Raw genomic sequence first — 24,252 nt, forward strand, 5'->3', positions numbered from 1 at the left:
CACTCCCTACCTTGGTTAGCCTGCATGCTCATTTCTATTAGTTTCCTGAGGCTGTAATAACAGCCACCACAAACCTGGGAGCTTAAAACAATAGAATGTGTCCTCTTATGGTTGTTCTGGAGGTCAAAAGTTGGCATCAAGGTGGCAGCAGAGCTGGGTACCCTCTACAAGCTCTTGGGAGGGGGAGATTTTTGTGTCTTAGTGACTTGGGAGACCCCTGAGTTCATGACTGCATAATTAGAGACATGCCCATGTCTTGTGGTCTTTTCATATCACTTTTTTTTTGTTTTGATATTTTTGAATGGTACTTTCATTAGGGTCCACCCAAATCCAGTATAACTTCATTCTAGGTATTACCTTAATTATCTCACAAACACTGTATGTCTAAATAAGGTTGTCTTCTAGAATTTCAGATGGACGCAAACTTTGGGGAAAACTGTCATTAAGTTACAACATCTCTCTCTTTAATTTTTCAAATTAAGTTCATCTTATATAATCACTTGGAGTTTGCTAACTCCTACAGCAAGGATGTCGGCTCAGCAGTGGATGTCAGCAGCCCAGAGATTGGAGTCAATGTGTCACTATTGTGATTCCCTGTGGGATCTGATATATAATAGTGGCTCCACACCCACATGTGAGCTGGAGGATAGCGCCAGTGATTGTCAGCCAGTGTCTTTGTATTTCCCCAGTGAACACTGTCTCAGCAGCTCCTTAGTGGGCTGCTTTGGAACTACTTTCCTCCTCCTTAGGAACTCGACATCCTGTTCCAGGGCACCATCCCTGGGGAACCCAGGGAGTGAGAATTCTCTGGATCTGCTGCAATAGTTAGACTGGGCAGTGGACAGAGAGTGGGCAGCTCCTACTGCACACTATTCAACAAATGGATCACTTCTCTGTGTGTGCTTCTCTGATTACAGAGACAAGCCATGGCCTGAGACTGACTGGGTGGTCATGGGAATGATTATGAATGGCTTCCTGGTTTCTTTGCTATATGGAAGAACTGATTATTTATTGCTTTATTGTTTAAGAGTTTAAAATGCTAACTAAATGTAGAATGGTAATGTATATTCAATAAAAAGAAACAATAACAAGACTCTTAATGGTAAAATAGGAAGAAGGGGAAAAAGTCTTTGTAGCTCTATGAGTTATGGGCAGCCATCTTTGGCTTATTCTCTTCACTTTTCTATGTCATATGCATCTTGAGATCACCATCTATATTCAATTTTTTTCCTCTTTTTTTTTTTTTTTGTTTTTTCAAGACAGGGTTTCTCTGTGTAGCTTTGCACCTTTCCTGGAACTCACTTGGTAGCCCAGGCTGGCCTCGAACTCACAGAGATCTGCCTGGCTCTGCCTCCCGAGTGCTGGGATTAAAGGTGTGCGCCACCACTGCCCGGCCTATATTCAGTTTTAAATCATGCTCTTATTCCCTTAAAATTAGGCAATGGGAATTTTCCACATCACTAGAGGCTACTAATAGGAAGCATTCATTCAGCACTTACTATGTGTAGGTGCAGGGTCAAGTGCTCCACTCAAATTTACCCTTTTAATTTTCTCAACAGCTGCCTGTGGTTTGAAGGGAGGACCCTAGAGCCAGGTGACCCGGTACTCCTCAGGGCTCACTTCCTCCTGAGATGCAAAAGTTTGGGCAATATGCATGTGTTGGTGTTTTGTGGCTTGTGTGTGTAACAAATGACAATGAACTTGGTGGCTTAAAATGATGATCTGAGCTGGGCTCACTTTGGAAGAGCCAAGTGGAGGGTCTTTCAAACTTGTGGGAGTTGCTGTCAGTCCTTGGTCTTTCCTGGCTTACGTATGTATGCCTCACCTCAGTTCCTGGCACCATCTATCCAGAGCCTTCGCTAATGACATCAGCCCCTGGATCTGTGGACTGCCATATTCCATCTAGCATGACATGGCTTTAACCACTTGGAGTTGCAAATACTCTCTTTGCAAATAACATCAGTATCTAAGGCTCTGGCTGAGCATGACATTTGGGGGTATTCTGCAAGGTAGTACACAGGGCTCTCTGTGGCTCACCTTCCTCATTTATCAATCCAGGCACTAGATCTTGTCTGTTTGGGAGTGCTGTGCAAGGAATGGAGGAGGATATATGTTGTACCTACAGCAGGGCCTGGGCTAGCACATTGCAGTTTCCAGGGGAGTGGGGATGCTATAAGAACAAGGTAGTTGTTAATCATTTCTATTAGCCCAATAAGCTGTTACATCAGAGCATCTCAGCTGAGGGTGAAGCTCCCCAGGGGACTTCTTCCGGGATAGCACCTTGATGTAGGAACGTTTTTAGTGAGCTGCCAAGAGAAGTGATCTTCATGACGGTTCAGACTGAGAACACCTCTTAGCCTTAGTCTCCAGCAATGTGGCTTTGGGTGATTGTGATGGTTAATGTGGATTGTCAGTGTCACAGGATTTAGAACTTCCTAAGAGAGCAGCCCTGAGCCCATCTTTTGAGGGTTTATGGGGTTACATTATGAGATGTGAGGACATACCTTCAAAGTGGGTGACATCATTCCTTGGGTGGATTCTAGACAGAATCAAAGGGAGAGGGAATGAGCAAAACACTAGAATCCATTCATCTCTGTTTGCTTCCTGACTGTGGATGCAATGTGCATAGCTGCCTTGAGTTCCTGCCATCATGATGTCCCCACTTTGATGGACTGTGCCCTCCAACTGTGAGCCAGACAAAACATCCCCTTTCTAGAATTTTGCTCCTGTCAGGGATTCTTATCATAGCAAGGGGGAAAGTAACTAATACAGTGACTTACTTAAGGTCCCGAGGCTCCTAAAGTTCAATTCTGACACAATGTAACCACCCCCATCTCCTGGAGATACTATGAGGCAGAAGGCAATCTATCTGGTGTCCTTAGACCTGCAGGTAGGACACAGCACTGAGAAATGGTAACTGTGATGAATTTTTACTTTATATCCATTTTGCAGACTCATTGAGTCCATTTGTTTGTTTTGGGGAATAACTGTCATTACAGATGTCATAGGAGTTTATGAGAACAGTTGGAATAGATAAGGAACGAGGCACTATTAATCACCCATAATGTTAACACAAATGCATCTACTAACTAACAACTCCCTTTCTTGTGTTCCATGTGTTCAGAGATGTTGCATATACACATATAAAACTTTTACTTGAACGAAATATTTGTGATCTGTCTCTACTTAGCTGTGAGTTAAGTAACTTTGTGTGTTCTTGTGTGTAAATATTATTTGTCATAGCTGTAAGACATTGTAGCAAGTGGCTGCATAACAGACTTGGGAGGCATAACTTTATGTGTCAGAGTCTTTACCCTATCATCTTTGGTTTATTTTCACAGTGCATCCTTTTTCCTATCAATGGCATATATCTGTGGTGCCACGTAAGGGCCTCTTTAGTGTCTAGCTCAGTGACAACAGAATAGAACAGGTACAGCACACAGGGCATTACTAAGAAAGGTCCCAGGTCACAACACTCTTCTATTGGGGATCACATTTCCAACACGTGTTTTGTGAGGACATTCAAGTCCTAATGCAAAGACTTGTGTATCATTAGGGGCATGTGCACATTGAGGAATGTGTAGAGATGTTTCTTACTACCCTCACCAGCCACCACCCTGCAATGTCTTCACTGGGCAGATGTCTATCACAAATGTGCCGCCACGGTCTGCTTCTTTTGTTAGCCTCAGAGCCTTTTCCGGGAGGTATTTGTTTCCTTCAACCTCGACTCCTGTACCCAACATGAAAGGAACGCAATAAAGAGTTATGTTGGTTGAGTTGAGCAAACCGAGAGAAGATTAATGATGGCACATCAGGCAACAGCTGCCTTGCCAGCCACAGCCTTCCAGCCATGATGTGTTAAAAATCTCATGTGTTTGCATGGCACAGCGAGAATGATACAGTGTGTCTGTCTGCCTGCATCACCAGAGAAGGCTGAGTTTAACTGATAGTGATGAGGGTTCACAGGAGTGAGTTCCCTCCTTGTGTTCACACTCCTCCTGGATTGTACAGGTCCTGGCAGCCTTCTGCTAGCAGCATGAATTCTGATTTTTGAATATTGGTGTGTACTAAGGATTTGGGGTGAGTCTGAACATTTTTTAAAAATGTTGCCTTCTTGGTTCATTTCTCTCTTGTGTTCTCAATAAGCTTTTCTTCTTATCACAGAGTGAATGATTTTAATCATGGTGGGCATGGTTGTAATAACTTTCCTTAGATTCTTTGCTGTTGTTTTTTAATTAGAGTTGAGCGTTTATTTTGATAGGGAGGCATTTTCATCATAGCTCTCGGTCTTTTCATTTGAGATTTCTTCCTGAAGCTTTCCAATTTTGAAATTTCTTCTTGTTACAGAGACTTGGTCACAGAGAAATCCAGTATAGTACACACTTTTATTTTTTAATTTCTCATAATTAATGTTTTACTCTACCTGGAGGTCATTTGATGATATTTTCAAAATGGAAATCAATATTGACTTTTCTTCCCACATATTAAAAAAATCAGCCTTCCAATTTCCATTTATATTTTTGTCACCAACGCACAGATACACACACATGGATACACACACACATAGACACACACACGCACAGACACACACATACACATAGGCACACACAGATATACACACTCTTTTATGACTTTAGGTCTTAAATATAATAGGTAAATTCCTGGGTATCTCTTTACATTTGCTGGTAGCAGATCTGGCAAGTCCTATCTATTTGCCATACAGGATCATCACGACATAAGGAAGTGAATCAATTTCTGTGGATTCACCTGGCTTGTTAGAGAAATAGCTAAGAGGACAGCCTGTATTTATAGATTCCCAAGGAAGTGCTGATCCATCAATACCAGGATGCTTTATCCTTTCTGTTATAAGACAATGCAGTTAGCAACATCACTATTACCATGCTCTGTCTTCCATTTTAGACTTCCATTTAGACAAAGTAACCACAAGGCACAGGAAGCTATTGAGTGCCTGAATATTAGCACGAACTTCATTGTACCCTGTGTATCAAACAAACAGAAATTGCAAGGCTTGGGATGTAAAATATTTGAGGGACAGTTTTTATAGTTAATTGCCTATTGAAATGACAATGTATTAGCCATATCAATTCAAAGTCATTATTAAAGTTGATTCCCTATTTCCTTTTAAATGCGGTTTCTAGAAAATTAAATTTAAAAAGACCTGTGTGATTTCATTTTGTTGTGGCTGGATCATGCTGAGAGCTGGGTGGTTAACTATCCATGGACACTTACCTTATTTTTTTTCCTCAACACTTTATTTTAGCAGTTAGCACAGGTCCTAAGACATAACAGACACTCACTAAATACATGTTAATGAGTAAGTGATTGCAGGACCACAAATCTCGATACCTCCTAAAAGGTTGTGATCCCCGAGCTATTACATCCAATCACTTCCCTTTTCTTGGTTTAATGGGATTAGTTAGGACACAAGGATAGTGACCCAAATAGGTCTCTTATTGCCTAGGGATCAACAGCGATCTGGGTGGATCATGATCTCAGCTATAGAAGTAGCCTGTTGGAGAGTGGAGAGTCCTCATAGTATCAATGGAAAAATCTGCTTCTAATGGCGCTTGACTGAGCATGGACAGATCTTGGGTTACACTAGAATCATGCTATACCTTTCTCTTCCTCTTCCTCCTTCTCCCCTTCTTTCTCTCCCTTTCTTGATCCCGATCTTAGCAATGTGCAGAACAGCCCAACAGTTGGGATTGTTGACCCCAAAGCAGGTGGCCTGGGCTTGTGACTTCTCTTTCTGCTTCCAGCTCTCTGCTCAGGAAAAAGTCCCTTGCTTTCCTTCTTTTCACTGTCTACACCCCACCTCCTCCACTTAGAGTTTACACTGTAGCTAATATCTCAGAGGTGCTTAGGATTCTGTCTGGCGTGCATCCAGTAGCAAATGGATATTATCCCCCCCCCCGAAAGTTCCAGGGCTGCCCAGAGTTCATTCCAATCACCACCCTGCTTGCTCTTTCCTGTTAATTCTTCCTCCTCCTCCTCCTCTTCCTCCTCTTCCTCCTCCTTTTCTTTAGATCTAGGAATCCAAGTCTAGAAGCTCACATATGCCTGGGTATAGTGAGAAAAGGTAGCCTGTGGGGAGATGAGTCTATTGGCTTCAGGGTAGACATTTATTAATCTTGGGATCCTGAGGCCAAATGGGGCAAAAAATTTAAGTGATCATTCTTCATCCAAGACTCCAAACTTGAAACTTTCTGAGTACCAGATCATACAAGTGATAATTCTTTATGTCAGTGGACTAGTCATGGTAGAAACACAGGCATACTGAAAATACTACATGTATACTATAATCATAGTTACCCATAGCCTATGGTGATAAAGTGAACATGATATATAAAAAGAGTCCTGTGTTCAGACTTGGGTCTCTTCTCCAAGTCATCTCTGTATGTATAGGCAGACACTTCTAAGTTCAATATTCAAAACTATCTCTGGACCCAAGCATTTTGCATAATGGATCCTCTGCTGAAACTTTCCTCTTTGAAGTCACTTTAGATAAGCATGAAGTGATAAAACATGTGTCGATCTCTGCAAATTCCGAAGTAGTAAAATAAGCAAAGACATGAGATATCAGACATGCAAATAGTTTGTCCACATGTCTAGAGAGACACAATACAGGCTTGGTTAAAGGAAAGTGAGAATGAGTTTGGCTAAGTGTCCTAGGTATCCTATTTATTTTTAAAAGCATCACGGAGAAGGATGGTTGCTAGGGACTTAGGGGTGGGGAGTTATTGCTTACAGGGATCCTGTGGTTCAGGGAAGATAAAAAATTCTACAGACACCTGGGCAGTGTTGATACTGCTGAATTGAGTATGTGATATTGGATGAAGTGGGTGTTGGGGATGTCTCAGTTGGTAGAGTGCTTGCCTCGTAGCTAGAAAGCCCTGGGTTCCATCCCCAGCACCACAGAAATGGTATGGTGATTCATGCTTGCAATCCCAGCACTCAGAAGACAGATAGTCCGAGGATCAGAAGTTCAAGGTCATCCTCAGCTACATGGCTAGGTGGGGGCCAGCCAAGGAGACTAAGACCCTGTCCCTAAGCAGCACAGGAGCAGTGCCAAAATGGCAAATGCTCCCTTCTAGATGCTTCACCAATTTTAAAGTCGAAAAGTGGAAAGGTACGAGTAAACACACAGCACAGAACTCTCCCATTTATCTCTAAATGGTAGGGAGTAGAGCGAGACCCACGGACCAGGGACCCCTGCCAGGACCACGCTTACTTTGAGGGGGGAGGGGAGTGCAAGTGAAGAGGCTTTGGGGAGTACTTGCATTGCAGATATATGAACAAAGGAGAGCCCCCAGTCAGATTCCTGGATGCCTCGCCTACCTGTCAGGGCAAACTGATGAATTGTCCTCAGGCAGAGGGCGAATCGAAAGTGGGAGGTAGATGCTGGAGGCAAGGGAGTCCAGAGCCCCAGCGAGAGCAAGGCAGGTCAGGAGTGGAAAGGTGGATAGAGCAAGATGACAAGGAGATGGCCTCAGGATAAGATTGACACCTGAGTAGCAGGGCTCTGTGAGTTATCTCCCCCAAGGGTGCAAGGGAACTAACTGTTGGAGGGATGGGAACAGGAGTGTCATGTTCAAGTTAGTTGCCCTGACAGCTCATTGTGACAGCTGCATGGAGTGGGGGTGGGGACCACACACACAAGAATGCCAGTAGTGACAGTGGTAAACGGGCCACATGGAGAGACAAGGGGTCAAACAGGGCTGGACTGCCTTGTGAACATCCTTGGGTTGGGGAACTGAATGTTTTCTTCCTGGATGGATAAGTGGGTAACGGGGCTTGGGTGGTGGGTGGCTAGATGCATGGATGGATGCATGGATCCTGTCTTTCTGTGAGTCTTCATGCATTTAAATATATTGTTCATCTCCAGATGTTCTAACTCAGTCCCCGACAATGTGTCTCAAACCTCCTGTGACTGTCTGCTTCCAGGCTCCCTCCTTCAGGTTCCTGTGGCATCCTGTAATTTTCCCTTTTGAAGCACGTTATTAAAATAGTCAGCTTCCTTCTCCATTTTGGTACACTTTAATGAAGGAGGGGCCACCTCTTTCTTCTTGGTGCTCTTGGTGTCTGGCTTATATTGTAGCAAGTTTTAAGTACTTGAGTGTTGATGGACTGGCTACATCAAAACAACCCTGAAATCCTACATATCCACCTGATTGTAAGTCCCGTGAGAACAGTCTGCTGGGGTCACTACCCTGTTCCTGAGTTTGCCCTCCGTCTCGGGGTTTTTATTGCTGTGAAGAGACACCATAATCATAGCAACTCTTATAAATGAAAACGTTTAATTGGGGTGGCTCACTTAACAGTTTCAGAGGCTCAGTGGTGGGGAGCATGGCGGCATGCAGGCAGACATGGTGCTGGCTACATCTTGATCAGAAGGCAACAGGAAAGTTGCCTGAGACACTGGGCGGTATTTTGAGTATAGGAAACCTCAAAGCCCGCTCTCACAGTGACACACTTTGAAGGACACACACAAGGCCGTATCTACTCCAACAAAGCCACACCTCCTAATAGTGTCATTCCCTATGAGCTTATGGGGGCCAGTTACGTTCAAACTACCACACCCTCAAACATGCATTTTTCTTAAAGTACCAGATATAAAAGTGTGTCTGAACAAACCCTCGTCATAAGAGACTTCTTTGAGGTCTACAGAACTGCAAGTTACATTATTCTTGGTGCGTCTACCCTATATGACTTATATGTAGGAGAAAACACTTCTATTCAGGGTCTGGGGACTTGGCATACTCACTCACAGTGTTCCTCACTGTTTATCCATCCATCCACTCACAAATCATTTTGACAGTATCTTAAATTCTGCTCTACCCAAAGGCCTCCAAGTGTTGGCGTATGGCTTCTAGACACTGTCCCTGGCCAGTGAAGGGAGATAATGTCATCCTGAGGGCTGGGTTTCTTCCCTGCAGGTCTACTTGGAGCTGTGCAGTCTTTCTTCATGCTTCTGAAAGCCTAGGCTAGAGGGAGCCGTCATAGATGAGTTAGAGGACACAGTTGTGAGCTCTGGAGAGCCCCCCACCTGCAGCCAGAGGAGGCTGCTCTGGGAAGTCTCTGGTTGCAGGGTCCACAGCCATCAGCTAGGTGGATCACAGGCTGGGAGATGTGAACTCTAGACTCGGTTTAACTCTCTGGAATCTTAAGGGTAGGTTTCTGAAAATCTCATTTTCTCTTTGTCTATTGTTCATACATCTATTTTTTTTCCCAACTCTTTTGTCAGCATCTTGAGATTGAAGAGCCACATTTCCTAAAGCAGAGCAGCAACCTTGGATACTTTTGGTCTGAATCTGGGCTGGGCTGCTTGTTAGCTGTGAGACCCCAGGGTAGTTGCATCACCTCTCTCTCTAGTCCTCTTTCTCCCTTTACCCCGAGGAGCCATACCTCCATGGCTGTCTGTGAGAATTACATGAGATAGTGGATGCTCGCTGGTATTGACAGTGACAGCCACTTACTGTGAGCTCTGCCAGTTTTGACACGTGATCCTGAAGGAACAGTAGAACTCAGCTTTGAGATCCCAACAGCTGACGCACGCAAAGCTCTTGCGACCCTGTTGGCCACAAGCAAAAAACCCGGCCTCTCACAGGTGTGGGTAGCGGTTGTCACTTGAGTGTGTTTTAGATGTTTGCCTTGTCACCATGACCACTGATAAGAGGCCACTCAAGGAAGACAGCATTTATTTTGGCTCTGAGTTGAAGGTAACCATCCCATCACCGTGGGAGAGACGTGGCAACAGTCAGGAAACAGAGAGTGAAGAGGAAGTGGGACCTGGCTATAAAATACTAAGGCTTGTCCTGAATGACCTTCTCAAGCAAGGCTCCATCCCCTAAAGACCGAGCAGCCTTCTGAACAGCACCCCCAGCTGAGGACCACGTGTCCACACACCTAAGCCTAGAGGGGACATTTCACTAGCACATCCCAACAGCTCTGCCTCCCACACTCTGGAATATCCACAGCCTCCTTCTTCTGCCATTTCTTCTCTCACTGTCCAAGTGTTCCAGTCCTGTCTCTAACCCACTGCGGTGACTCCCAGCCCCATGCAACTTCCGGACTGTGCTGAGCCTGGATTACACCAAAAGCCCTAGCCAGCCCAGGGAGGATGAGAGGGGGGCAGCTGTGCCCTGAGGCTCAGGGCTGCACTCTGTGTAATATGTGGACAACTCAGCTTCCCAGGAGTATTGCCTAAGGGCTCCTGCTTTCCCCAAGGCCCATGCCAGCTCCAAGGGTTCACCCCCCGCTTGTGAACACTACTGTCTCTGAAATAGGTCTCATTGTGCTCTGTGAGAGCTCTCTCCCCAGGATCTGTTTAACCCCCCTGAATGGAAGACCTGGTCTACCAGAAACACTCAGGCCTGAGCCTGGGATGTATGAGGAATGCCAGGAAATTGCAATTTACTCTTTAAATGAAGTCTTTAAGGAGATAAATGCATTCCAGTGCCGTGGAAGCCTCAACTCACTTCTGACCCTCTTGCTGCACACAGGCTGGTGCTGTGACAGAGGACACACACACACACACACACACACACACACACACACACACGGGGGGGGGGAGAGAGAGAGAGAGAGAGAGAGAGAGAGAGAGAGAGAGAGAGAGAGAGAGAGGGAGTGTCAGGAATTCCAATTGGTTCCAGGCTTGGAGGTGACTGAAAATATTTGGTGCGTGATGTGTTGCCGTGAAGCTGTTTGTGTAGTTTTCCTGTGGGAATTCAGGCCTCAAGGAAGGAGCAGAGGGGCTTATTTTCTGTCCCTCATTAGAGTCCTGTGCTGGGAAACTGTGGGGCTTCTCTAAGGGCAGCTGTGGTGACATACACCCACGTGTGTGTATGTGTGAGTGCATGGTGTGGGGCTGTTTTAAAGCTATCTGGATTGTTTGCAATACAAACAGACTCTAGTTTGCTTAATTAAGCCAAAAGGGTGGACTGACTGGAAAGTCCATTGCTAGCTCAGAGTGCAAGCAAAGATTAAATACTCCAAGGGCTGAAGTAACCTGGGAACCCTAAGCAGCAGTTGTTGGGGTTCTCAAGGTGGCAACATGAAAAAAAGTACTCTATCAAATGCCAGATAGTAAATATTGCCCACTTATAGTCTTATTTTACTCAGACCTTGCAGTGTCAGAGGTGACAGATTACACAAGATGAATGAACATGGCAGTGTCCAATAAAACTTTATTTACAAAACAAATACTGGTGGGATCAGGTACTCAGAAATGGATACGGCTCAAGACTGTAGAGAAGTTGGGAGAGAAGATCAAGGCTTCTTCTAGTCAGTCCTCTCCCCTGCCCTTCCTTAGTCCCTTCCCAGGACTCTATTTTCTTATAATGGTGACTATTCTACCTAGACCATTATGTGGCATGAGGAAGGAGAGAGGCAGCACTTATGGGCTCCAAAGATCTTATTAAATCACTACATAAGTGGGTCACCGATCGATCAGGCTGCAGGACAAGGACTCGGGAGTCTTGTTTCTCCTGACAGCCCCAAGCAGGGCCAGAAGTGGGGCTTATAAGCATAAAATTCACAAACATTTGTTGCCAAGTTACAATATAATTTTCACCAATCAGGATTTAGAGATTAGGGGCTTCCTTGAATGTTCCATCATTGTCAACAGATACACAATGCAAGCCCTTCAGTCCAACCAATCAGATTCATTTGTTCTTTCTGTTATTGGGAATGGCCATAATGTTTCTAAAGAACTAAAGATTCATCATGACTGTTTCTATGGTTTAGGGAGGAGGTTGATCAGCCATTGGAAAGTTCTCAACTCCCTCTAGGGCTTGGGAACCTGAAATGTATTTCACCCTGCAGGTAAAATGGAGTCTGAAGTCAAAATGGCTGTATTCAGGCCAAAGTGTACTTTCAGTGATTATGATTGGTATTGGTAGACAGTGCTTGACTTAATACCCCAAGGCCTACATCAGTCAATTCACAGACTTGCCACCGAGTAACTTCTGTCAGCCTGAGTGAAACAGTAAATGAAAATGAGACCTCTATCCCTCTTTCCATTCCCTTGTTCTTCCTCTGATTTCTTTATGACCAAGATCAAAGATTCTGAGATTTGATCAACTCAGGACCTGAGAATTTCTCCCGATAAAGCTATACTAGATTGAGACAATTCTATCTCCAAGTGCTACTTAGTTCTGGAGTTGTAGACCTGAGTGAGAGATAACCCATCTCCAGGTCCTCAGTAAACCCAGAGCCAGTGGGGAAGGTGGAAATGCAACCAACCAACATAATCACGATGCCATGTGGTGCACCTCACATAGAAAAGGAGGGCAAGGCATTCCTGAAGCAGGGAAGGTGCCTCAGGCCTGGGATAGGAGGTCCTGGCTCTGTTGGAGGCAGCCTAGAGGGAAGTGAGTTATGTTCAAGGAGGAATAGACACCTGCAACATCACAGAAAATGGAAGGCTCTGGCAAATTCAGGAATAACTTCGGTGCTTCATGTGAGATCTGGCTACTTAAAGACAGGCCAAGAGAGATGCCTCATGCCATCTCAGCAGTTGGAATCTAGCAGGTTCTGGAGAAGCTGACTTTAGTAGATCTCAATTGTTGTAGAGGCAGGGATCTGCCCATTTCAGGATCTGTAGATGTCTTCAGTCATTACTATGTATGGGTTCTGTCTGAGGCCAGATTCATATCAAAGAGCTTTGTGTCCCAATTGTAGGTCAGGAACCTACATTTTTTTATGTTTGTCACCTTGGGAAAGTCATTTTACATCCATACATTCAGTTAGCACACATGTACAAGGGATGACTCAGATCTATCTCTGAGAGTCATTGTGAGGCCAGGAAGTGCGGGCAAGGAATACCTGGCACACAGTAGGTGCTCAACAAACACAAGGCAAGGAGATTGATGGTCATTGATTCTGGAACTTACATGGGAAGTTTACTGACCATTTATAGCATTACTGAGCTTCTAAAATTTTGACAGGGGAATGTGGAAGAGCTTGAACCTCTCTGTCTATGGGTTGACACACACTTGCCCTGGACACTGAAGTGTGTCTTGAATTAAAGTTTGCCACAGCTGCTTACAGGAGCTTGTAGGAGAAAGAAGGAACCCCTTTGTGTAGCTCCACCTTCTTGCCAGGTATGCCTGGAGCCTTTCTCCTGTTACTGCTTTCTGGACCATTTAAACCAGTCGTGTGCTCACAAGGGCGAACTCTGGAGACAGAACGCTCAGTCCCTAGCTCACACTTTTCAAGCTTCTAGCTATGTATGTCTGTAATGGGGGTTGGCACTGGAGAATCCCTATTCCTCACTCTCCTCATTTGCAAAGTGAGGACAGGGTAGGCTGCCTTGTAAAAATTGAGTAATGAACTCAACTAATTCACAAGCTTTTAACAGTCTTAGCATGGTTCTTGGTACCTAGAAATGGAAATAGGCTCGTTATCATTATGATGATTTTCAGTATTGTATCTATTATCTGTACATTTTGTTCCTTTTGATGGCTACTATCGACCATCAACATTGACAGGATCTAGGAGTATCAAAGAGTCAAACCTCTGGGCATATCTGTGAGAGTGTTTCTTGCCTGGGTTAATTGGGATGGAAAGACCCGCTCCAATCCTGTGTGATACCATCCTATAAACTGAGGTTCTGGACTGAATAGGAAGGAGGAAGTTGTCTGAGCACCATTTATCTTCCCGTTTCCCAACAGCAAATACAATGTGAACAGCTTCCTCATGCTCCCATTGCCTTCCCCGCCATGATGGACTGTACCCTTCAAATGGTGAGCCGAAATAAACCTTCTTTCTATAAATTACTTTCTCTGGTATTTTGTCCTAGCAATGAGAAAAGTGACTAATCCACTCCTCAAGTGGTGTTTATTCTCACCTCCATTTTTCAGATGGTAAAACTGAGGAAATGAAAAAAAACTCAGTGGCACTCTCAAAGTCCCTCGAGGAGTATACAGAGCTGAGTTTCAACAGCAAGTTCTCAGGCTTGGGGCTGGACTGTTTCTAAAATTCACTTTCCTCTACATCAGGGACACATTCCTCTGGGCCTGCATGTTTCTGGTGATTTGACCCCAGGGCTGCTGCTGGGGCTTTACAGCTTCCTAGCTTCTCTGGGGTTTTGTCTTCTCATAATGAGTTCTCTGTCAGTTACCAGCTCCTGACCCCAGTAGTCTGCAGGGCAGTGCAAGCAATTGTTCGATCAGGCGAGGGTCTGGCAAGGACACATCAATTTGGGCAGCAGTTCAGTGGCCAATCACAATGTAAAACAGAGACAGCAGGGTAGCCTTATGCCTGGAGATTTCTGGAAGATAGCCAGCCCTTGTTCCCAATAAGACACTCAAATTCTCAGTGTGCAGCTTCCATCAGACATTGCATGTGGTGGGCAGCAGCTCTTAATTACAGCAGGTCTGACTAGTTCTTGTAAGACCTATTAAACCCTTTTATTCTGGCTCCCTGGAGATGTTCTTTGCCTTTGGAAATAACCCGGGGAAAGGCTTTTCCCCTGACCCTTCCTGGGATACATCCTTCCTGCCAAGATTCATTTCTCCATCAGCAGTTGCTTTAAATACTTGTAAAAACTCTATGGAAAAATTAGTCCTGGTCAGTGGTGTGTAGGAGCTAGATGGAGTATGCTTGATTTCTTCAATAGGCCTTAAGCCTGGGGCCCAGACATCTGCTTCTCTTTGGGGAGTATTTGCTGGCAAATGGACCTTCTCTCCAGTAAGCATTCACTGGTAGAAACCCTGCCAAATTGTCCTTGTGGTCTCTGAGGCTTTAATTGGAAGTTTATAGAGTTCAACACATACCGTCTCTGAGGTTAAATATGTGTTGATTTAGCATTTACCTCTAACTGGCCAAGGCTTTGCTTCAGCCGCCATCTCAATAACTGCACATGGCTTGCGGCTATCTACACTGCATGGCTCTTGACAAAACTATCATCCCATCTGGTCCTGAGAGTCAGTCTTCAAAGGAGGGGTTATCAGCATCTCTTTTGGCCAAATGCAGAGTCAGAGTTCAGAGTGGTTCAGTCATTTACCCAAGGCCACACTGTTGTGACACATGGAGAATGGGAAATGATGTCATTTGGATGCCAACGCTCTTCTCACCGTTTGCTTTGGTTTATCAATTGATTCCAAACTCGCTTGCCCTGTTTGGAAGAAAAGTCACCAAGAAAGCAATCCTGTACAGCAATAACTTCTCAGGGGAAGATTTGAGAAGGCAAGGCTCGAAGAGGTCCATCCATGGGTACCTCCTGTGGAGGGTATTCCAGAGGCACCTCTTCAAACTTGACATGTTCATTTTGATCCAGAAGTTTGATGCCTAGACTTTATTCCAAAATGTAGTGGCACACATGTGAATCAACTGTGTTCAAAGGTGTTTATTGTATCAGGGGGTGGGTCAAATAATGGAAGGAATGCAGATATCCATCTGTCAGTGTCGAATCCTGAAGAACAGCCCTCTATAATTATTAAACAAGATAAGGTAGTTTGCAAACACATTGGTTACAGGGCAACTAAGGTGGCCAATCAATTGATAGACAGATAGTGAGATATGAAATGACATCAAGGGTATTTTATTACATTAAAAAAGCCACTTGTAGGGCGGAACATTTAGTAGCCTTTTGTGCCATTAAAAAAAAAATCAAATGACAGTTACCTTCATAGGCCACCATTGGGAAAGACTGCATAAGAAAGTAGACATCTGGGACATCGGGGATGGATAGAAAAGAACTTCTTCCCCTTTCCTCCATACAATTTTATACATTTTGAGTTGACATGCACTCCATAGTCCAGAATACAAATTAACAAGAAGAAATAGCACAGAGAGGAGATGCTCGTCAATCAGTTGAGCTCTTCTCACTGTGGGAATGAGAGTGAAATTTATCTGAGAACAGGGAGGGAGCCAAATGATAACCAAGGACTCCCCTGCAGATGGAGCCCCTAGTCCTCAGGTCAGCAGGCAGCACATATCTAGGCATGAGAAACTGAAAGAGGACCAGTATGGGAGAGCTGGGGGAGAAGAAGCAGGGTGAATGAGTCTGGAGATGCAATATCCAGAGTTTGGAGTCTCTTCTTCCAAATTCCAAAGCTTTGCCTGGTAAATATGCTTTAGCAAAGAATGACTGATCCTCCCAATTCCAAGTCAATGAGATGAGAGGAATATTCAGGAATACAGTGCTACTGAATGCCTACAGCTTGGTCTAGTGTCATTCCTTGGCCCAGTCAAAACCGTTAGACATATAATGTACTAGTCTTTCAGATTGGAACCACAGACTGACATCTCAGGACTGTTTACCGCCTCACTTCCATGACTCATGGCACCATCAACCTGAGTGGAGATGGAGATGGCCTGTGCAGAGTGCCTAGCTGAACATGCACAGGGTTGGTTTCCTCAGTGTAGGGAGGAGGATAAATGTTAGTTCAAGGCTGGTGAGAGAGGACATTGAAATACTCTCCAGAGAAAATAAGGATTAAAAAAGAATAGAGACGGGACAGGGACTAGATGGAGAAGCCATTGCACTCATCACTTGTGTGGTGGGTTGAGTAAGAATGGCCCCTGTAGGCTCATATCTTTAAATGCTTAGTCACTAGAGAGTGGGTAGTATCTGACAAGTATTAGGAGGTGTGGCCTTACTGGAGTAGGCGTGGCCTTGTTGAAGGAAGTATGTCAATAGGGATGGGCTTTAGGTTTCAAAGGACCATGCCAGGCCCAGTCTTTCACTTTCTCTCTCTGCCTGTGGGTCAGAATGTTGCTCCTCTCACCCCAGACAACAGGAAGCAGTCTAGAATACATGACACCTACATTCCCAAGAGGAGGGTTGGGTGGTTTTTTGTCGCTTGCTGGATTATGGATGTTTATCACCATTTAGGGAGGTTGGTTGCAAGTTGTTGTTGGTCATAGTCAGAAAGGAAGCTGAACAAAGGAGATTAGATTTGGGGATCTCATTCTGAAAAGAAAAAGAGGGGATATAGAATGACAGCATAAAAGGGTAGATTATTGAAACTACTTGTAAACTAAAAAAGCAACTACCAGTCTTAAATATTTTACATTGGTATGGATTTTTGGATATTGATATAAATTGAAGTCTATTTTTGTTATACTGTATATATGTTTATACTCTTGTTTAAGATATTGTACCTATGCAGTTCATTTAACAATGTAATATAAATTTCCAGTCCTTGAAAACTATTACTATAAACTATTTAAGATAATTTAAAAAATACAGGTTAATAGTCTTCTATAACACTCAGACATGTAGTCATGTTAGCTATGTTTTCAAGGTCAAATACATATATTTTAGATAGATAAGTGGTCTTCAAACATTTCAGAGACCTACAGAATATGGCATTTAAGATGTTTTAATAACATAAGGTTTTTCATGACAGTGAGATGTGTCTGATCCTGGAAGCACCAATTTACTTCAAAAAAGTATGATGGGTATCAAAGAACCTCCATAAGGAGTTTGCTTTCAATGTGGCAAAACTAGTCACTAAGCAAGAAACTGCTATTGCCTTGACTGCTGACAGTGTGCTGTCCAAATTGGACGAGAAGGACACAAAAGAGAGTGACGGCCAAACTTTGTCAAGACAAGGTAGGACAGTCCTTCAAAATTCCTGATTCACAGAAAACTCTGTCAGATATTCTGGGCCTGTAGGCCGAAGATGAGTGCCCCAACATTGTAGAGGAACCTTGAGTGACTGTCCAGGCAGCTAGCTGTCTTTGCCATTTCTATAGTTTTGGAAGTTGTTTGCTCTGCAAAATAAAAACATAAAAAAAATTTAAAAAAGCTTAAGTTGTTTTTCTAAAAATTGTTTTAAGATCTAAAAAGATATTTTTAGGATGGTAATGCAAGTTATGATAGAAAAATGGTTTAGATAAAAACTTTAGACTCACAAAGACAGATATTACAGTACTTTCTCTGAATTTGCCAAATACAAATGGACTGAAGATTGTGAATATAGTTCTTATCTGATAATTGTTCTTATTGTATATAGTTTTGCCATGTTAAATTAAATTTTTTAATTTAAATAAAAAGGGGGAAATGTGGGATATTTCTACACTGTGTGAAGATGTATTATTGTGACTGGTGTAATAAAGTTCTGAATGCTAATAGCTAGGCAGGAGAGGATAGGCAGGATTTTCAGCAGAGAGAGAGAAGAAGTGAAAAGGATGAATTTGAGTGCTCGGAAAATGCCAATGGGAGGCAGAACAAGTCAGAAATAAGGGACAGAGGAAAGGTAATTGAGCCACATGATGGAACAAAGATTAATAGAAACAGGTTAATTAAATTATAAGAGCTAGTTAGAAAAAAGCCTAAACTAAGGCCAAGCTTTCATAATTAATGTCTCTGTGTTGCTATTTGATGGCTGGTGGTTTCAACGGGAAAAGCTTACTACACCCAATTACAGGGCCAGCTGACAGGGTATATTCAAGGTAGGAGCAACTTCCTCCTTATACAAGCTTACATAAGCTAAAAACACCTGTTTTTACAAGCCTAGTATAGTAAATTTATCCTCTAAACATAATGTTCACCATTACAAAGGGAACCCAGTCATTAGGTTATTCAGAGATGTAAAGATCAGTGTGGAAATTTGCACTGTTTTTCTGTTTGTGAACAAGTATCTCCAAGATGTAATTAGAAAGGAGAGATATAAGCCTGGTAAGAATAAAATGACACCCGGGGAAATAACAATCATAAGAAAGTCAAACCTTTTACACAAAAAAGTACATTTTTTCCTTACAGTAAAACACTAGTATAAATATACTTACACAGTTTGTTAAGTGGTTATATTTCAATGATAAACAACAAATAATATCTGTCTCTACTCCTTTGGTCACATTTTTGTAAAAAATTTCCATACTTTTGAAAGTAGATGAAAGATCTGCTCAAGAGGGGCCAGAGATAATCAGTAGTTAAAGTATTTGTTGTATAATGATGGTGACTGCATTCAGATCCCTGCACTCACTGAAAAAACACACATCTATAACTCTAGCTCCAATTTAATTCTTCCTACTGTTTTCTAGGGGTGAGTTCAGAGCTTGTCTTAGTTCCAGGACTGTCACCAAGGTAGTGATGTATCTTTTTCTCAACAAATCCTATTGACAATGCTGAGATTTTATTTACTCTCTTATGGCAATGTGTGTTGGTACCTATTGTGCAACAGTTTTCTCCAAGATTGAAACATTCCACCCTGATGAGAAGCTCCTTAAATGGGAAGACAAACAACTCAAAAGAGCTCAGAAAGTCCCTGAAACTGACAAGATTCTATAGTTGAAGTTTTCTCCAGTCCTGCCTAGCCCATGGTCAGGACAAATCTTTCTTACCCACCAGTCCTGCAGCCGCTCAGACCCAACCAAGTAAACACACAGAGACTTATATTACTTATAAACTGTATGGCCATGGCAGGCTTCTTGCTATCTGTTCTTATATCTTGAATTAACCCATTTCTATTAATCTATTACTTGCCCCATGACTCGTGGCTTACCAGTATTGGTATCTTACATCATGCTTCTCCTCATGGTGGCTGGCAGCATCTCTCTGACTCAGCCTTCCTGTACCCAGAATTCTCTTCTCTGCTTGTCTCACCTATACTTCCTGCCTGGTTACTGGCCAATCAGCATTTTATTTATACAGAGCAATATCCACAGCAAGATTCCCTCTCAGATGGAAGGAAGCTGAGCAGCAAGGAAGACTCTCAGGAGAGCCAACCTCAGACAGCTGCCCAGAAGAAGCAGAAATCAGCCAGGAGCTTGAAAGAGGTTTAGATCAACTGAGTCACTTGGAAAGCACACTTTCCAGCCTGTTGAGTTGCCTGCAGGGTGTACAGTGTTTCCAGGTTCCCAGCTTTTGTGAGCTGTCACTCATGCTGAAGGTGGACTATGATGATGCACCTGTCTTTGAGCCATTTCTGCCTGTAAATAACTCCTCACCCACATTACTGTAAGTAGCCCCAGTAAAACTTATTAGTTCACCAAGTAGGACTTTGGTGGTATTTGTACTTTGATCTGACCTGAGTTCTCTATCTGGGGAGAATGGACATGTGTGTTTTATTTCCCCATGAAAAGTTTTGTCATACAATAGTACCTACTGGGTTTAATAACTGTAAAATTCTATTTTTTCTTTGTAATTAGTAAGTATATCATGAGGAGCCATTTTGAAGCTCAATTATATTTTGTTTTCTATTATTGACCATGATAGCCAATTTCCTAAAAAATAAATGTATTAATCAGGACAAGCTAGATTATGCTGAGGTGATCTAGGTAACCCTGTGCTCTACAGAAAGGAACTGAGATGTGTATGATTAGTTCACAACACTCTAACCCTGTGTTCCAACTTCTGTATCCAGTTAGGGGTGAGCAGGACTGCCACCCTCCCAAGAACATTGATTTATGTTCTTTCAGGTCACATCACAATCAGCTATGAAACCTCTGAGTCAGGCATCACTCGTGAGACTTGCCTCCGATGTGTTAGCTGCGTGGTTAAGGCCTGGTGTCTTATGGTAACTAGGACAATCTATCTGAATTTGAAGTTCTGAGTCTTTAGCCAGTTACTGAGCCCTTGTGGGACTCTTCTGAGGAAGTAATCCTAGAACTCGACGGGGTTTCCCACAGTGGACCCTGGTGACCTGTCAATATTAGATTATTCACCCATCAGTTCCTGTTGCCAGCTCAATTGGCTTCATACTCTGACTGACCCTCATGTCCAAAGTCAACTACATTTATAAAGAAAAGCTGTTCTGAGCTCTTCATCCTGTGGCCTGATAGGTTTCCAACCCTGAACCAACTTGTGGATTATAACGTTATTGGAATAAGTAATTCTTTGGATATCAGGGTGACAACAGCTTAAGAATACCCAGACAGAGTCAGGCTGATGGTTGCATTCATTTGGAAATAGGAAGGCTATACCATACAGGGGAGCTGGCACCCAGCAAAGGCAAATCCAGAAGTGAGTCCATGTGGCAACCTAAACAGTGTGGGATGGAGATGAAGCCTAATGCTTCTGGACAAGGTCGAAAGTGGAAATACCAGGATGAAGATGGGACAGATAATGAGTCTGAAGCTTTGGGACAAGGTAAAAAACTGAAATGCCAGGATGAGGGTAGAACGGATTTGGAGTTTGAAGCGCCCAGCAAAACTCGGAAGAGAATACCTCAGTAACAGCAAGACTTACAGCTTCAAAGTCAACAGCTATGGGAACCCCAGTGAGAAAGTATAAGACAACTAAAGCCCCTAGAGTTGCCAAAGGTCCATAGGATCAGGCTGTAACTGGGAGAAAGTCTGGGGATGGCAGCAAGGGTCGCAAGTGGTCCTTTTGTGTCATGGAGGAATATGCCAAAAATCACCAAAGGCAAAACCACCAAAGGTTACTGCAGCACCTTCCACCCAGTGATCCTATGAAATCTGACCCACACAAGGCTCGAATAACCCATGTGGATACCTTGCAGATCAAAGGTTGTGTGGAAGGGTACAGTCATGGATCCAGAACAACTGAGTGTGATACTAAACAATCTACTGTGGTTGCTGCAAGAGAATGTCTCTCACCAGACAAAAGAGTGAAGACGTGTACAGAGAACTCTTCTGATACACAGAAGAAAGATGTAGTAAACTTTGAAGGAAGAAAGGGACACCATGTGGAACCTGACTTGCTAGGAACAGAGGCTCAAGTCTTCCTGCATAGTGGCAGCAGTAGGTCACTCCCCAACAAAATGCCAGTAGTTACAGCAGAGAAAAAGCCTGTTGCAGAACAAGAAAAGGGCAGAGGAATGCACGAAGTCCTTGATGTTACAGAGGACATGGAAAAGGAAATAAAAAATGCACTAGGTCCAGGACCCTAGGAGGAAATCTTAACTAGTGCATTCAAATTGCAAATTATTTGAGTAGATATCCAGACACTAAAGAATGGTGAATAGCTCAATGATGAGGTCATCAATTTTTACATGAATCTTCTAGTTGAGAGGAACAAAAATAAAGACTACCTGGCTCTTCACATGTTCAGCACTTTCTTTTACCCCAAACTAAAGCATGGTGGCTACAGTTCTGTTAAACGATGAACTCGAGGAATAAAACTGTTTGAAAAAGAAATTATTCTCGTACCTATTCATCAGAAGGAGTACATTGGAGTATGATAGTAATCAACCTAAGAAAACAGAGTATCATATACCTTGATTCAATGGGACAGACAGGGCAAAGTATTTTTGAGACCATCTTCGAATATTTACAAAATGAGAGCTGGACCCTTTGGAGTGGAAGCGATACAATATGACATCAAAGATTCCTCAACAACTGAACGGGAGTGGCTGTAGAATTTTTACTTGTAAATATGCAGATTACATTTCTAGAGACCAAGCAGTTACCTTTTCTCAGCAGCACATGCCCATCTGTAGGAAGAGGATGGTGTGGGAAATGCTGCATCGTCACATCGTAAGAACACCCACCTGGTTGCTATGGCACCCCTGCACTTTTCCATCAATGTTTCTATCTACCTCAAGCAAGATGGGTTGAAACGATTTAAAACAGATACTGGAACTGCCTGACATGGATAAAGCCCACTCTCTTCAATGTAGTCCTAACCTGTTGAGTCTTGCCCAATGCCACCTATAGGTTACATGTAACTACTGCAAGCTTAGAAACTGCTATTCAACCCACACAAGAACACATGTTCAAAAAACACTGCTTTAATGATGGATTTAGTTTATGAATTGTTTTAATGTTGGATTTAGTTTATGATTTTTTTGTCTTTTTCCTCCACCAATGATTGTTTGTTTTCACTAACTCATTTGCAAACCTTGGCAGTTGTCATTTCCAATATTCTCTAATTACCAACTCTATTCCTTGTGTGAACTGTTTATTCCTGGAAGGAATGCCCATCACAGTGTCATTCCCTGCTGAAGATCAGGAGGGACATCAGCAAGAAGAGGCAGGAAGTATGACTAGCATCTCTAATGCTGGAGTTGTATCTGTTAAATTGAAGCTGAGGGTGGGTTTTTAATGTATTTTTTAAAGCTTGAAAATAGTACAAGACAAGACAATAAATTGCACAGAGTGCTGTTTTTCTGACCACTCTACTGGACTTGCATAGGATGTAGAATTGTGGCCAAGCTACTTGACTGCCTTTCCAGGACTGTTAAGGAAAACATCATGGTTATTTAAAGACGTATTCTTTTCCAGAATTAAGGAGACTTGCCTTAGTTTTGGGATGTTGATTAGAAGTAACTATAATAGTAAATATCCATTTTTATCCCAGGTCTCATTGAATCCAAACCTCAGCTTTGCTAGGGCTATATTGAATTATTTGAAAAGTTTTATTCAATTTAAAGCTATGTTTTTTACTTAATTCATTATATTAATATTGCTGTATCCCATTCCCACTGTGGAAGTGGGAATTTAGGGTTGATATTGCTAATTATACAATAATCCATTTTACATGTGATACATTGCATTCAACTTTTCTGTTCATTATCTTATAATTGTGTTTATGTAATTTTTATTTAATAAAGTTTAAAGTTGTTCAGAAAAAAAGAATGTAGCTCTCAACTACTGCTGCAGCATCTGCCCCCCCACATGGTCATGGTGTCTCTTTATAGCAATAGATCAGCAATTAAGACAACTTGAGACAGGAAGTTGGCTTGAATGGGATACAGAGATAAAGATGAGCAAGATGCTGAGGTTCAAAATGAGTTTAAAGCAAGGCACTAAACCTGTTGAAAGACTGAGTATGTGAGGTCTACACAAAAAATAATTTTATACTGTTTTAACTTAGGCAGTGGGTATTGAGTACCACCATGGAAAACATTAGGAAAAAAGAATGGAGGAGAAATGTATAGTTCTGTCTTACTGGTATTAGCTTTGATATGCCTGCTGAAATCACATTGTGATGGCAGGCAGGCATTTGTGTGTTGGTTGAGGGAAGAGCCAGGATGTCTCAGAAATATTGTATTACTATTACCAAAGAAAGCAAAGGGGGCCTGTTGAGAGGCAAAAATACCAGATGTCCAATCCATGTGGACAGAAACTTCAGGCTAAGTAATTGGAAAGACTGAGACAAAATACACATGACCCTGCCATGATGAATGATGTGAGCTAATCTTAAATATACTAGTTTTTGTAATCCCAGGACTGTATTCTAACTCTAAGCATGACTTTTTGTGTGACATTGAATAGATCTCTGATCTTCTTCACATCAGTATTTTTTTTTTTTAATGTCTTATGTCTCTAACTTAGTTACTGTTCTATTCCTGTGAGGAGACACCATGACTGTCA

General features: G+C 42.8%; 1 pseudogene; it reads left to right on the forward strand.

Moving 5' to 3' along the window:
• Nucleotides 1-20,723: 20,723 nt before the first annotated feature.
• Nucleotides 20,724-22,494, forward strand: LOC114697704 (annotated as a pseudogene).
• Nucleotides 22,495-24,252: the final 1,758 nt, after the last annotated feature.

This window comes from Peromyscus leucopus, chromosome 20 (genome assembly GCF_004664715.2).
Source record: "Peromyscus leucopus breed LL Stock chromosome 20, UCI_PerLeu_2.1, whole genome shotgun sequence".
NCBI lineage: Eukaryota > Metazoa > Chordata > Mammalia > Rodentia > Cricetidae > Peromyscus > Peromyscus leucopus.